Source organism: Nothobranchius furzeri, chromosome 13, assembly GCF_043380555.1.
Source record: "Nothobranchius furzeri strain GRZ-AD chromosome 13, NfurGRZ-RIMD1, whole genome shotgun sequence".
NCBI lineage: Eukaryota > Metazoa > Chordata > Actinopteri > Cyprinodontiformes > Nothobranchiidae > Nothobranchius > Nothobranchius furzeri.
The window spans coordinates 23,539,252-23,556,002 of NC_091753.1; the positions used below are offsets into that span (position 1 = coordinate 23,539,252).

General features: G+C 42.2%; 1 protein-coding gene across 7 annotated transcripts in view; it reads right to left on the reverse strand.

Annotated features, from left to right (window-relative positions):
* The window catches only part of bcas3 (BCAS3 microtubule associated cell migration factor), a 458,753-nt gene that overhangs the window by 415,044 nt on the left and 26,958 nt on the right, over positions 1-16,751 (reverse strand). The gene's annotated exons all lie outside the window — the stretch shown is intronic.

Sequence of the window (16,751 nt, forward strand, 5' to 3'; positions counted from 1 at the left end):
TGCAGGGATGGGCATAGATATTCTGCTGGGGTGGGGCTGGGTTGGTGCCCTCGGACTCCGTGAGGCTCTGCAATGCTGCTGCTTTGGGCCCTGGCAGGATGGGCTGGGGTCTCCATGCCCTGGGTGGCAATTTGACAACAGAGGTGCCAGCCATTCCTCCCCATCCCCGCATATTTCTCTCCTCCTGCTCCCTCACATCATCACACAAACGTGCACATAGGACCTTGGGGGGTGGACAAGTCAGGGGGTGCGGGTATGGACCCCATTTCCACATTCCTGTGGCAACCTGCCCCCCAATTTTATTTGCACCTTATACACTTCCACCGACGACATTCCACGCAAACACACACTTAGGGCCTTGGGAGTGAGCACATTCAACGGCACTTGGCAGGGGGATTTCTCAGCCTCCTCCCGAGTGCACTTCCAATTTTAAACTGCACTTAGACACCGAGGGCTGTGGGTGCAAGTGGGGTGGAGCGGTGGCATCAGCTGGCATAGGCCAGACAATGCCCGCACTGCCTGCTCACCACAGCCATGGAATACAACTCATCAACACACAACACTATATTGGAGCAGGCGGAGGGAGACTAGGGGTCTTAGCACACATCTGTTGTTGCTTGGCTTCCTGGGGCTGGAGGCTAGGAGGGAGATCTGGCCGTCTGGTTGGGGTCTGGGGTGGTGGGTTGCTGTGCTCAGCATTGGGCGGGGGAGCCTGCTCATCAGCACCCCAGCAGAAAGGGTCAAACTCTGGTAACCGGTGATGGTTGTACCCAATGTGCAGCAGTTCCGGGACCAGAGTGAATAGGGTGTGCATGGGGAGCATGAGTGGGTGTCCGGCATGCATTTTTGTTAGTCTTTGGTTGTATGTGCACGTGTGAGCATGAGGGAGGGAGTGTGTGACTGTGTTTGTGTATGAATGTATATGTCAGGTGGGGCCTTTGACTCCCTTCTTCTCCTCTGACTTCTTTTGATGATATAGACCCCCCCCCCGGGCCACACCTGGTGTGGGGTGTGGTGCCTTGGTCTGCCTGAGTGTTTGTGGCTCCCGGGTCAGGGAGTTTAAGATTTTTGGCGTCTGCCTGATCCATCCCGGCTGCTGCCTGGTGGGGTCTGGGTCCTTGGGCTCTGCTGGGTCCCCGGCGGGGGTGGTCGCCCCTGGGTCCAGGGTCGCTGGGTCCAGGGCTCGGCCGGCTAGGGGGTGGGAGGCTGCGGGCGGACCTGTGGGCTTGCCGCTGATATCTCCCGGGACTCTGCCGGCTGCTGGTTGTGGACCCCAGGGGCGATCCTCTGCGCCTCTCGAGGGGGGCGGGGGCCTTTCTGGTTGCAGTCTCCTTGGAGTTCCTGTGTTCTGGGGCAGCGCCTGAATCTCTGGGACTTGGAGCTCCCTCCGTCTCCTACGCATCTTTGGGGGCAGATCTGTGGTCCCTCACACTCTCTATTGGATACTCCTATAAAACCTTACATAAACAAGCGCGTGTACACACACAGGTGCTCACATGGTGCTCTCAAAAGTATGGGCTTGGGCACGTTCAACACATGTCTCAAGGCTGTCGTCGCCACTAAATGATGATTTAATATCGTGTGATTGTTCAGTTAAACAATGTTGATTTTATATGTCATCATCAGGTTGACGCAGTGACAGCTTGCTCCTGATGTATTGTTGTGTGTCCCATTTTTATCTGTTCTTTCTCTTTCTGCAGGTCTAGAAGCAGACTCTTGTTCATCATTGTTTATTTTTGTGGACCCCCCCCCCCCCCCCCCCCCTCCCCACCTTTTGTCTTTTCCTTTCTCTTTCACCTCTGACTCCGTGCCTGGTCGGAATTACAAAGCATTCTAAAACAATAACGATAAAGTAAAAAAAAAAAAAAAAAGGGTCGGATTGGGGAGGTTAAACCACCAAAAAGTTCCAGATCGCACCCACTGCTTCAGCTCACCCCCCCCACTGGGATGGGTCAAATGCAGAGATGTAACTTAGCGTGTGATTAAGACTTTACATCAAATGTTGCTCAGAAACACTTTCTTTTTGCCATTTCTTTGTTCTACACTAATTTCTTTTAAATATGTTTTGGTTTTCTTTTGTGGAATTCTGAGCTGTGCTTGGTCCACTTTTATTTAACTGTAACAACTTTCTGGTTTTGGTTGTGCTCCATGTTTCACATGTTTTATTTGTATGGTAGGCATGCTCCAGGGGTCATAATCAGTAGAAGTTCCTTGACTAGAGCCGTTTTCCACTAGCGCCTATTCAAACAGAAAATTCTGAAGTGTTATTTCAACACCTAGGGAGGTAATTTTAACACTTTCAAAGTGTATATATTGATCCACTCTTGTTGATCAGTTTACACTGTGGCAGAGGTCAAACAACATTCTTAATAGTTGAAATGTAACACTCATTGGTGTTGGATTATCCAACACCAGTGTGTAGTGTTATAAATGAACACTGTCAGTGAGTTTTATTAACACCAGTTAAGATTCAATTTATCTGTTAAATAGCTTCACATAAAAATCTGGAATTTTAAATCTGAGTCAATTAATAAAATCCAAATTTCACTTTAAAACAACAAAGATAACACATGAGTTTTAAAAGTAAACCACACAAGTTCCAGTGTAAATGAACCAGTATTTCAAACAAGCACACCCCATAAAGGAGCACTGGCTTTTCAATAACCAAAACACAAGTTCACACAATTAACGATGCAGCATAATGTGTTTTTTCACACATCTCATATGAAAACCGTCTGTAACAATCCAACTCCTTGATGGGCCAAGCAGAAAATGCATCTGCTCCCTCACACACACAGTATGCATTAAATGCTTATCAAAATAAAGAATGTCCACTCTTGACTCAAAGTTGTATTTAGTGTGATTTAAAAAAACATATCTAGTAATTACAGATTAGTCGACTGTAATTAATGGAAACAACGTTTTAAAAATAAAAAAACAATTAAAAAAATTTTAATTAAAATGTTGTTAAGATCCTAAAAGAAGGGAAAATAAAAAAAAATCAAATTAAAGCCAATATCACATTTCTATAAGTAATAACAAAAAGGTACAAGTAGAAGGGAATAACATTTTAAAGTGCAAGGAGCCAATGTCTACATTGATGATGATGATGATGATGATGATGATGATGATGATGATGATGATGATAGAACATCGGATGAAACAAAGACGATTGACGGAACAAGTAAGCACAAACCAAAGTCATCCAGGAGAGAAATCTTTGTGATGTAAGAGAGCAGGAGCGATGGCAGGCATTACCCCAACAAGAACACAGACGGACATCTTTAACACGGTCAGTAGAAAGTAGATTAGATCAAGAATATGTCCGTTTCAGGAGTATGATGCATCTTCTCAAAATGTGAAAGAAGTTCACTTTTCTTCAGTGCTATCATGTCAACTCAGTGTGGTTGGAAAATATTCAAACAAAAACAAATGGTACAGGCCAAAAAAAAAAAAAGACCCTGGACAGGTACCACTCTGCAACAGCGATCTAAAAATAGAGTTACAAGAATCTAACTGATGAAGAATGTTTTTAACTAGTTTCTGTACGGTCGGCATGTATCACTCTAGTTATGATACCTTATGATAGCACATATTCTTTCATTCCCTGTAAATATTTAGTCATTAATCTTCAAAGTCCCACTAAAAAGTATTTTTAAATCCCAGAAAATGTTTCCCTGTTGATGGTTAACATCTCCGTCAACATTTCAGAGGTCCTCCTCGCTCAGAGCTACCATTACCAAACAGTATTAAGATTAATACAAAAATTTCATCTAACAATAATTTACTTTCAGGCGGCTCCATCATTGATTTCAGCATTATCAGAGTCAAATCACTTCAATTCAAAGCTATATGCTAAAAAATGGGGCTGCTGGATAGATTCACGGGAACAATGATAACTCACTTTTATAGAATCAAAACGGACCAGCGTTCAATTGTTTTGCTTTAGCAGTATTTTAACAAATGACCCAGTTCTAATGGAGGCAATGTGAGGTCAGATGTAATATGATTTCCTGATGCTGGGGACATCAGGGCATAGGTTGAAAGCAAGGCTAAATCACAATTATCATTATGGATCATGGCGGGATGTCAGTCCGTGCACATGTTAAGGTGACGCCGAGCGCCATTGCCCAGCTCAGTAACAGGCCTATTATGATGGCCCTATTAGATCAATGTGTCAATTACTATTACTCAAACCAGCTCTTGGGTTTGAAAGGACACAAAGGAAGGAGATGGAGGAGAAGAGCAAAGGCCCATTTACTTCCTTTGATAGGATGTAGAGCCACTCCAGGAATTGAGGCGGAAGAAGAGTGAGCTGTCAGTCAGACAGCAGGGGAGGATTGTGGGAGACAGAAACATCTACACTACAAGGCTGTTGTTCTAACGCAGGTGATGAATGTGAAGCAGAAGTTACCGTCTGATAAAACGTAACCAATGACTTTTACTAATCGATTAAAAATCCGATTCAGCCTCATTTGTTTTTGTCACAATGAAATTGTGCCTGGATATAAATAAAAGCTAGAGGCTCTAAAGCATGACTCCACCCAAGAAAATGTTTCAAGTCTCCATCAGGAAGGAGTCCATAATGTAGGAAACAGACAAAATCACAGAACTGGACATTTAATAACTGGACTTTGATGTAAAATGTCACATAATTTGTAATCTGGTTGTAATCTAACTAATCCATGGATGTCTTGAAAACGTCTCTCACTGAGAAACCATGTTTTACTCATTATTTTTGAAAATAATCAGTCACTCTGAGTTTTTCACGCACGCTGAACATGAAAATAGTCTCCTACACCTACCTCCTGCATTAGTTTCTGATAGAAACTAGACGGTGAAACTCTAGGATCTGAAAAGCCTGACAAATCTACGTCACACTGCCACTTAACATTCATGGACTCACCCATCTTGACTCACAACGGGGAAGGCTGTTGTTGCTTTAGTGTCCAGGAAACGGAAGAGAAGCTAACTGTTAGCATTAGCTACTCTGCCACACAGCAGAAGTCCTCCAGGCATGTGTTATTTGTGGAGATAAAACATCAACGTTGCAGAGAAAACAGAGTCAGTGGTAGAGTTAGCCAATCCGAGGCAAGATGTTCAAATATTAGGAAATAGGACTTATGGGCTCAACACACGGGAGGCGACGAACGACCGCGATCAGTGAAATTTGTCGTTGTCGCTTTTATTACCTGACACACGGGAGGCGATCTGCGGCAGCGGCCAGCGGCAAAGCCGTCTACGCGTTCCGTTCCATGGCGAAATCGAAACTTACATTGTTTAGTTTGGCTGTGTCAGGTTGGAGGGAATTAAGGTTATTTAAGCGGTTCAGAGTTAATGAAGCGGTAGATATGATGTTTCACAAGGTGCTGCTAGAGTTATGTGAAATTTTACTTCTGATTTTACTATATAAAACATAATAATCAACTTCTCCTTCATGTTTGCTCGGAGGTGTACGGAGCATCCTGTCCGCTCAGTGGTCAGTGAATGAAACCTCCGTTGATTGGTCCTCGTCCGAGCGACAGCGATGAAAAGTTGAAAATATTTCAACTTTCTGGGATCGCGTCGCTGGGTCGCTTGTGCACGACACGTGCACGAGCGCAAAATTTCACACGCACGTTTTTCGCGTTTCGCTTGGTAGGAGGGAGACCCGCGATTATCGCTTTGTCGCGCATGTCTCATTGAAAATGAATGGAGGAGAGGCGATGTCGCCTCCCGTGTGTCGAGCCCATAAATCCTGCCGTCTGAAACTACTTCCTCCTTTGGCTGAATTTGTCGTGCTGAAACAGATGCACTGGCACTTCCCCCCAAAGTACGACTTACAAGACATTCATTCCTACTGTAGACCACTGCAAACGTATTAGAAATATGAGTGAAGGATCTCTTTAACAATCTACACGTTTTATTCTTTACTGTGTTGTGTACTTAAAAGGAGAGACTGCTACAGGTTCTGTTTCACTCCTGCTTTCTGCCACTAAGTACAAATAATGTAAAGAAATGAGCTGCAAGCTCTTCACTGTTGAGCCGAGTTCTTCACAAGATGGACGGTTACCCAGAATCTGTTCTGTTAACAGAAATAAAAACTAATCCAATCACCTCTAAGCTATTTTAAAGTACTGAGACTCCAGCGGGTTAATTATGGCATCATATTTTCAATTGTGACAGCTCTAGTTATAATATGAGCACCCTAATAAACCAAAGGTTCACAACGATCCACCCCTTTAACATCTAGCAGCCTTGTGATTTGTTCTGCTGGTTTTCTGAATGCCCCCTCCCATTTGAAGATCGGCCCAGCAGCTTCCACATGAACAGAAGCAGTTGCCCACATCAGAGAGCGCTGAGGGCTCAGGGGCCACAGTAACCCTGGTGTGCTGCAGGCATTAGCAGGAAAGTAATTATGGTCAAAAAAAAAAAAGTTGAACCAAAGCTCCACAGATAAGCTTATTTAGCTTTTTTCCTTTTTAACACACCACTTTAAAATTAGATGCATAAAAGTTGAGTGATAGTGTTACTTTGAAGTATAAGCTGTAAGAAATGTCACAATAAGAAAAAAAGTGTACGTTTGTGTAGTTCATAAACCTATTTCCTTTCTTCTGTAGACAGCAGCAAAGTGGACTTTAATATTTATTATAAAAACTAGCTGGGATCAGATCCTGATTTAGACATGATTTAGTCTGAAGTGGAAACATTTGACTAAAGAAAATGTAAAAAGTTTTTTGTTCTTTTGACATCTAAATGCCTTTTTTCTGATTAATAACGTTCAATTTGGATCCATGTGTGTTAAACGTTAAGCTAAAAAAAAGAAACCCAAAATAAGAACATTAAATATTAGTTTCACCCTGTGAGCTGGTTTCTGGTCTACCATCTTCTGCTTATTTTTCATAAGTCGACCCTGAGTAAGAGACATTTGACTTTCCTTCCTGCCCAGCTCAGAAGATAAAACATGTTTATTATGACAGCTTCAAGCTTCCAACTGGGACAGAAGGTGAGAAACGTCTACAGCTTCATGATCGTTATTCAGCCAAAAGGTGAAATCTAATCCAACAGGGTTTCTATCACAGCTAAATGGTCCTTCAATCTGTACAAGAAGGTCCAATCAAATCTGTCATTTATGAATTCTTACAGGATTTTCGTGATTGTTTAGCAAATTTCACATTCTGTGCTTGTGAGTAGAGGTCAACAGATATTGGTTATCGATTGCCAATACCGATGCTGATTTGTAGGAGACATGGTCAGCCAATGGCCGATATGTACTACTGATTTTTATGGGTTGATTTCAATTGTCATTTTCTACCTGGTACTACCATTATCTATCCACCTTACTTTCATGCTAAAAGTTACTAAAATCATGGTTGATGCACAAACTTTCTGAAACTGAATCAGTTTTTGAGCTCTGAATTTAACGAACTGTTCAATCTTAGCATTTTGCACTGCTCAGTGTTAAAGTCAGACACCTAAATAAAGTTAATTTAGAGTATTTATTATGCAGACGTTATTAGTGACCATAAACATGTATTAAATATTGCTACAGCACCAGGCTACACGAGGATGTGCCTGCCTTGAAATCGGCCTTACTCAAGACAAATAAGCCTCTTTTATAAGACAGACTATCGCGTCATTACAGAGTGATAAATCCGAATTTGTGGGTCTCGTAAATGCGGCAAGGAGCAAAGGGGAAAGGTGATAAAACTTGATTCAGATGCGCTTAGCCTTGTAGTAATATTGCCGCATGAGCCCCTCGCCTCTGACGGCTAAACGAGCGTCAGCCCCGCTAATCCCTTTGGAGCGACTGTGGGAGGCCCCACCGCAAAAGAGGGTGGTCGCGTTAGTGACGTGTACTGCGTGCCGAGTGCCGGCCGGAAGGGATATCAACACAGATGAACATGGCCTCTCACTAGTATCTTTCAACCACCTACAACATGGCAAACTGGACGCTTTTGGCCGTGCGAGCGGACGAACAGATTAGTCGCCTTTTTACGGGGACGGTGAGAGACAGCCAGCTGTTTGACAGAGTGGTGAAAACACTGGCTGAGCGGGCGTCAAGCGGGACAAAAAGCAGGTCACATCAAAACTAAAGGTCCTGAAAAAGAAATTTCATCGGTCTGCCGTGTCTTCCGTCTGACGCTGTGTATGTCACATGCGTCACTATAAATGCCAAAATCCTTCCCAGGGAGCCGCGGCAAATCCCGTTTTGCAAACGTCATGGTCCTGTAAAAAGAGCTCTATTGGCTGATGCTGATGTATAAAAAATTGTAAATGTCGGCCCGATACTGTATATCGGTCTACCACTCCCTGCGACACTGTAGTGATGAATCCGGCTGTTCTCAAGCTGTCATCAGAAAGTTAATCAAGTCCAACCCAAATGGCCACAGCCAAGAATTATTTACCAAATTTCACTGTGGCAACCAGATAACCTTAGCTGATCAGGACTAGAAAGAAGAGAACAGCTTAAAAAATGGACATAATTTACTTCTTAGCCTTGTGGCGGCTCAAGAGAAAGTCAAAGGATCAATTAAGACCTGATCATGCGTTCTACCTGAGCCTAAAACATGCATGGTTTGATAAAAGTCCCTTCACTTCCACCTACCATCCAAAATCTACCACCGCAAGGTTTATACCCAACAAAAAGAACAAGGGCACCGAGAGAGAACAGTGTTCATTATCTACTTTACAACCATCAATGGGTTTATATGCAGATATTTAAAAGGTACCTTGCATTATGGTTAGAACCAGAAAAAACACGAGTTGGTTCTAAATCAATCTGGTCTCTGACACACCAAACACGTGCAGGCAGATTGGTCCGTTCTCTGGCACCTCTCTGGTGGGCCCAACTTCTAGTTTCTGTCTGTGAGGCAGAGACCCCACCTTACATTCACACTTCCCTTTTTCATAGATCGGCTAGCTCGGCCTAAATCTGCACCTGATCAAAACCGGGCTGTAAACAGGCTTTTGTGGTAAACTAGTGATATGTAAATTCAACTGTTGCAGAAACATTTTGACACTTTACTGACACCTGAGCAACAAGACACACATGCCTGGAGCAGAAACCGGTGGCGTGGTGTGTCTCTTAGGAACCTGTGCCAGGTGTACCACAACAGCCACCTGTGAAGCCTACAAATGGAAGGAGTGAATGACGGTAAGGAGCATCTCTGAGAACATCCTGGTTGAGGTTCCTGCATGAGAACACTATGTGTTTCACAAGTTCATCTTCAAACAGGTAAACCACTCATAAATGTTGGCAGAAAAACAAATCAGTCACCTATCATACTAAAAAGAATCTATATCACTTCCCTTTTATAATGCTTGAACGTGAAGGTTTGACAAAAGTTGGCCATGTTGGCACGAGAAAATATTAATTGAATTGACCCGAGGAGCCTGGTTTATGGCATGAGGTTGGGGTAACGGTTTGAGAAGTCATTACTAATCCTTCAGCCTGTCGGGTGTGTTTACACGCTCCACTTCCACAACTACCGACTTTAATCTGACTTCCTATTGGGGGGGTAGGAACTGGTGAGGCAGAACGCGTTTTCGACAGACATAAAACAGACATGCAAGTCAAAATAAACGCTCCAGAGTGAAGCTGGAGCCTGTGTGCGTGTGTGTGCGTGTGTGTGTGTGTGTGTAATGAAACAGGGGAAGTGGAAGACCATATTACAGCCACTTTCATTTCCACGCTGGAGCATGACAAAGGGCCCGGGACCAATGTCACCCAAACGGTTTTGAAACTGGAAACAAACTCAGGAGACTGGGAGAACTGAAATCTGAATGCTGCTCGAGGAGGAACCTTTCAGAATCTTAAATAATCTTAACATCTTCACAAAGGTTCTAAACAAAAATGCTAATTAAAAACAAACCAGTGAAGAACAGCACCTACCCAACGTGTGTGTGTGTGCGTGCGAGTGTGTGCGTGTGTGTGTGCGTGTGTCAGACAGAAACACCACATCCTCACACTGGATGGACAGCGCCACTTCTCCAAATCCTCTTAATCTAGTGGCTCATTTCATATGAATGCTTGATGATTTCCATTTAATATATTTTAGAGGAAGAATACATCCGGTAAACGGAGCAAACCCACTCAAATACACAGGCTTAGTGTGCCAGTGGGCTTTCTGCCATCAAGTGTTTGTGCCAGATAAGTGGAATTTGAATAGCCTGTTTTCGTTTTGAACAACGGGAGTTTAAGCCGATTTGTTCAGGAATTTCTATTATTCCACACTCAGCTGCTTGGTGGAAGGACAAAGGAAGGAAAGAGGCAAAAATGGCTGAAAATAATTAATAAATATGAACTTCTTTCTGTTTATTCTATACAGTATCAGAGCAAATAAATCAAAAACAGTGTTAAAATAAACAAGTTTAAATGTCTGAGTCTGTTTAGGAAACTGTTTAAAAATCCAACATTTATCTTAAAGCAGAAAAGTTTAGTAAAACACGCTTTTATGAGCCTCGGAAAGTTTTCATATGTGAAGTGTCAAAACAAAGAGGACTAATTAACTTTTTATTTCTACTGAAAACTGATTTTAAAATCTGCACAAATAATCAGACCTACATTTCAATATTGGCTCCAAACAATCAGGAAAATATGTAACACATGAAAAAGTTTGTTTTGTCACAGAGATGCTTGTTTTGCGAGTCCTAAATAACACAACACCCTCAAAAGGATAAACTCACATTTGCTAGTAATTTAAAAAATGCAGCAAATGTCTAAATAATGCTCGCCACCATTTACCGTTTTAAATCTAACACCCCCTTTGATAAACACGAACAGCTGATTTCTGCCACCTGCTGATGCAAATGTGAACTCTGGAAATTTTTAGCCAGGAGTCCTCAACTAAATTTGTTCAAGGCCCGGATTTCTTTCCAGTAGACATGACACTCTTCCAAAATGAAGTCCAATTATTATTATATCTTACTTTATTAATATTTAAAATGGCTTTGTTTTCCTTTGAAACCATTTTGATTGTAGTTTTAGTTGTTTGCAGAAGGTAAACAATTATTGGGACATGAATTTTGCTGCAAAACTACCAAATCCCCTTGTTGGAGGGAGTTAGGGGCCAAAGGTTTGTGGGGTTGGGTGGAAAGGTCTGCCGGGCTTGCTGTGGCCCTCTGGCCGCCAGTTGAGGTTCACTGTTTTAGGCTTTATAAATCAAAAACATAAGATATTTAAACCAAAAGAATTAACATCGTTGTGTGTGCTGGTGAGGTTTTCCAGGCACTTCCAACTGGGAGAAAGCCTAAAGGAAGACTCTAGACACACTGGAGAGACTACGTCTCACGGCTGGTCAGGGAAGGCCTTAGGAATCCCCCAGAGGAACTGGCCCTAGTGGCTGCTGGGGGTAAAAAGTCTGGGCCTCCCTGCTTAAGCTTGGTTTGTGCTTGACGCATTCACTTTCCGCGCGGTGATGTGGCTCGCGGCTGGAACGCGCTTCACAACTCGCAGCGTTTATGGTTTGTGGGGCTCGTCTCTGCGGTGAGCCTATATTCTCCAAAACTGTAGGGGGCAGCATGGAGCTCTACAGCATGCATCCAACACTACACCATAGTAGAAGTAGAAATCACTGTTTACAACATGGTATTTCAGCATTTTTAACGGCGTTCTCGTCTTTTCCGACAGTGCGAGCTATTTCTCTCCAAGAATTATTAACAACATGTCGATCACGGTGATCTTAGGCTGCTGCCCCAGCGACCCGACCCCGGATAGGCAGCCGAAAATGGATGGATGGATGGTGTGATCAAGAAAAAAAATCTAATTTGTTGAAGATCAAAGCAACTATACAACTTTACTCTAAGCTTCCTCCCTTTCCAGTCGGCTCATGGGGCCCCGAAGAACAAAAAAATAAATGCAAGTCAACGGGGGCTAAAAGAGCCATTTTCTAATCCGCTTCACCTTACACCCTGGATCACACATATGTTGTACTTCAAATTAAATTAAAGTAATGATGTGTGTTTTGACCACGCCAGTCAAGTACTTAGTAATTAGCATGACTACAAATCAGACATCGGCACGATGCATATGTGATGTCACCACAGAATCTCCTCTGCCCTAGTGTAGCTGCTACTTACCACGTAGCCATTTCCCCTCTGCTCTTCCCCGTGTCTGGTTCGATGACGTCCCTTTGCTGATGCGTATTTGTAGTCCTGGACGTATTTTCACACAAAACCTAATATAATTTGCCCCTTCCCTGCGTGTTCTTGGCATCAAAATGCATCTTTAAAATTCACGGACATCATATGTGAAATCCATGGCACACAACCAACAGGATTATAGAATAGGTTTTTTTTTAGTCCCATTGACTTGGATTCATTTTTTCGTTCTTCTGGGGACCCGTGGTCCGGAAGTAGACGGGCGTGATTTTGGCTCCCTAAACACAATATGGACGGACAACTTTGGAACGTGGTTTTATTAAACGATTCGGTGTTCAAAGCACCACATGATGCTCTTTATATGCATGAAGGCGTTTAGTGTTTTCATTTGAAACCTAATAACTGAATAAGTAATCATCTTAAATTATCATGATTGTGACGTTTCCATAACAAAGCAGCTCTATGTTTGTGTTTTTATTAAAATAACCAGTGATCTCACAACTCCGCCACCAACAGAGACCTGGGTTGTTTGTGAGTTTCTCTACCTACGATCAGGAGGCGACCTCCCAGGATGCAACACTGCTGCAACAATATTAGTGACACTTTAATGTTGTAATTTAATCCACTCCAAGCTCAGCCACTTGCATGCATCAGAACACACTTTTAACGCAGCAAGAATCCAGTTGTTCAGTAATGAATAATTCATATGACTGAATGACCACACCGTGCATCACTTCTGATAATAAATCAGCTACTTTGTTAAATGATAACGGTGTCCCTGAAGAACAAAAACAAGCAGAAGAAGAACCAGACCAAACAATAAAAGTCAGCTGAATCGTCAGACCTTACATGAACTATTAGCATTATTCTTCTCAGGGACGACTCTGAAACAGTCCAACATCCACGTGTACTGGCAGAGTTTTAAAGACACACATCTAGTAATGATTTGCTGGGTGAAACAGGATGATATTGGTTTTAAAAATTAAGGAAAAAAAGGCCACATCCTCTAAACATCTGGAGATGCTGTCGGGAGGGGAGGGGCGCTTGGAAATGTCACAAGCTTAGACTCCAGAGAACAAAATACTCTTATTCATCAGTGAACTTTTGCCCAACTGAAGTTCACACTCCAGCACCCACAAACAGTCCAGTTGCATCCATCTTAGAAAGAACAGCTGTGTTCTCAGAGAGAGAGAGCTTCATAATACTTCAACACTTGTGGATGTAATTAAAGTGTGTTCAGCAGTGAGGTAGATCTGATACAAATACAACAATAGCAAATAAAAGGAAGTAACATGTCTTCTCCAGAAATGTGAGCAGACATGGTAACAGAAATCTTTCCTACATCCCAAAGTCCACTGGCACTGATGAGGACTGAAAAGGACCTAGATGTTGGTTTTCTGTCAAGGAAAATCACTGCATCTACGCATTGTTAGGACTTAATGCATAATCCTTCCCATTGATAAAATGATGCGAGTGTGCCTGGCTGGAACTCCACAAGTACAGGGCTTCAGCACATGCTTTTCCCTTCTCTGGTTTTCCTTTAATTTGCAAATCTTGTAATCTAAGCCTAGAGCTGACTGAACCAACTTCTAAACCAGCACTGCTCAAGCAGCCAAGGCTCCAATCTGTTTTCCATTTAAGTGTCAGGACGGCATCCTTTTTGGTGGTTAACAAAAGCTGTTATTTCAAAATGATTATATACAAAAAAAAATGTGTGCGGGCTGTAGTAAGTTTATAAACAGGACCAACGGAAAGTACTGTGCCGCACCCGGAAGCCTTTTTCCCTTTTGCATTTGACCAGAGTGTTATTTACCCAGCACTTCTGCAGGAAGGAGTACCAGGCTGTGCTTTTCAGCCAGAGGTCACGGTTTCTGCTTTTCAACATGGTGCATGTTTTCAGCATTAGTGAAGACCAGCAACTGGGTTGTTTGCCAAACCATTGAAGCACTAGATGTCTCAGTGTTAGTGAGGACATTTAAAAAGCAGAAGGAATGGCAATGTCGCCAGAATGACGAGGGCAACCACTTCTGGAAGGCATCGAGACACAGCTGAGGATGGGTCTTTTTACTTTAAATCCTTAGGAGAAAATAATTAACTCAATTTGGTGTTGCCCTGGAAGCGTAGAGAGGGAATAGAGTGACTGGGCAGGAACTGACTAACCATAAAACGTTAGTGTACAAGATCCATCGCTTTTAGATTCATTTTCACTTTCTTTTATCAAGACACAATACCTGTGGTTTATTGTCCTGTGAAGAGCAACACCCCTGTGTTCAGGTACGGTCCCATTCAATCAGTACAACGTCTACACCCAGATTCTCTGCACCGGGTTCATATGTACCAATCTGTTGTACTTCATAGCATTTAACATTTAAAGAGACAATGTGTAGTTTGTACTATTCATCTCTGGAAATATCAATCAAAATGTTGTTGAAAATGAATTAATACCCAGTTAATGAAAAATATTAGCAGTTTTGGAACATGTAAAATCTGGTCTAAAATACACGAGAGTGGGTCTGAGTCTCTGGGCGACGCCATGTTTCCTTCTACAGGAGCCCGTAAGGACAAAATACACTTACTGATTTGAAGGGATGTGTATTGGTGAAATTCTGGCGATAAGATGCGATACATTCACTCAGACGATATTAGCAATTTTTTTAGACTGAATTTACTGTAGGAAAATTCAATAAACAGTCCAAACTGATATGTAACACGTTTAACATGAGGTATCTGAACCATAATAGAGGGATTTACATTTCAATAGTGGAAACAAAACCCGTTGCAAACTGCTGCCAACTAGCGGTCGGTGTTTGAATTGCACCAAAAGAAAAGAAAATACACAAATGTTTGCATGTAAATTGTTCCAAAAGTTCGACACGCAGCTTCTGAATTTCGATATAATATCGCAGGAAAAATATCATAATATATTGTCGAATCGATATTTTCTTTCATCCCTACTGCTTTGTAACAAATGATTACAAAACTGGTACCATTCCTAAACGTTGTTGTTTTACACATTTGCTTCTTGGCTCATTGCCAGTGATAAAAAGGGAGTCTGGTGTGCTTGTCATTTTGCTGGCGGTTGAACGATCTGAAGAATCACTCGTTCAAAATAGCGCTCCCAGGGATTTTTGACCCTAATGGTCATCCCTTGGTAAGGTGTTACTTGAACACAAAAAATACAGCTTGCTTGCAGTAATTTAGGTATGTACTGCCCTGAATCGACAGGGAATATGCACTTCATCACTTTCGGTGTTCTCCACATTTTAAAGACATAAAAAACTAAAAACAAATGGAAAAATGTCTTCTCATTAATGCATTATACAGCTATCATATTGACACATCAACAAAGACATATTTATGATTCTGTGTCCCTGTTTATTTTATTTTATTTTGTTTCCTTTTATTCTTACTCTTGTATTATGATCAAAATCTTACGTCCTTGTGTTGATTTGCTGCATTACAGTTTTTGTGCGTTTTATACTCTTGGACTGTGAGGGGCTTTTAGTTTTGCTGTATGTGTTTTCTTGCCTTTTTCTTGTACTTTGGTCAGCTGACATGCTGTTTTTAAATGTGCTATAGAAATATATTTGGTATATGTTCTAAAAATTTGAATTAGAAATCAGAATATGTCTAGACTTTAAACCAGAAGAGGATTCTGATTCACCGTACTACAGTGTGTCAGGACTCAGTATGGAGGATAACTTGAGTCTGATCTCAGGTCAGATTGAGCAGAAACCTAGAACCAAAATCAACTGAACAAACATTTCAACACAGACAAAGAAAACACAAGTATAGTTCTAATTTGATCTTAATCTTGAGGAAAATATAATGATGTGAAGATAATTAAGAGCTCCAGTCACCTTCAAAAATACAGCTAATTATTGTGGCTAATGAGAACGAGTTACAGCACCGTTCCAAAAGCTGTGGAGGTTTTTGATCATTTAGGGAGAATATCCAAAGAGACACAGATTTCATGAGCTGTTTGGTTCAAAACGAAAGCTGGTGAAAAAAGCCCAGGAATGGCTCAATAAGGGACAGTTGTACTTTCACAATAAAAACGGCCAAAAATAGCATCAGCACCAAGCCCCCATAATTCGGGACTGAACATGAAGCAAAACAGGAAGTGACAACAATTGCAGTTCCACCCTCATCCGCTGGGGGCTGGTGTCAGAAGTGAGCAAATCCTCATCGACTCCCATGTTAAAAATACCAATTTCAAAGCAGAAATAAACATGTTTACAGGCTGGTTCCAAAACATGTTTTAGGTTTAATAGATCTAGTAGTTTACACTCATGACAACTCTGAGGGGAAGGTGTTGTGCATAATTAGCTCCGGTTGTAGCTAGGTAGCTACCTCCGTTAGCTTTGGGTTAGCTTGTAGCTACATCACTTCAGTTCGACAGGTGTCGTCATTTGATGCCAGCCGTCGTAATTTGATCCCAACCTTACAGCCCCACCCTCAGCTCAACCTCTTTTCCCTTTTATGGAATTTTCTGGGCGTGACAAGACGTGTGACACAATCAAAATGGCGGTGGTAGCTACCTCCCATTTCAGAATAAAAACTTATGAGCCTATGGACAGGAATTGTCCAGTATATATATGTTGATGGTCAGCACCCACACTGACCCACTCAGAGGAAACGGGGTCATTATAGTCATCCTTGACCCTTTC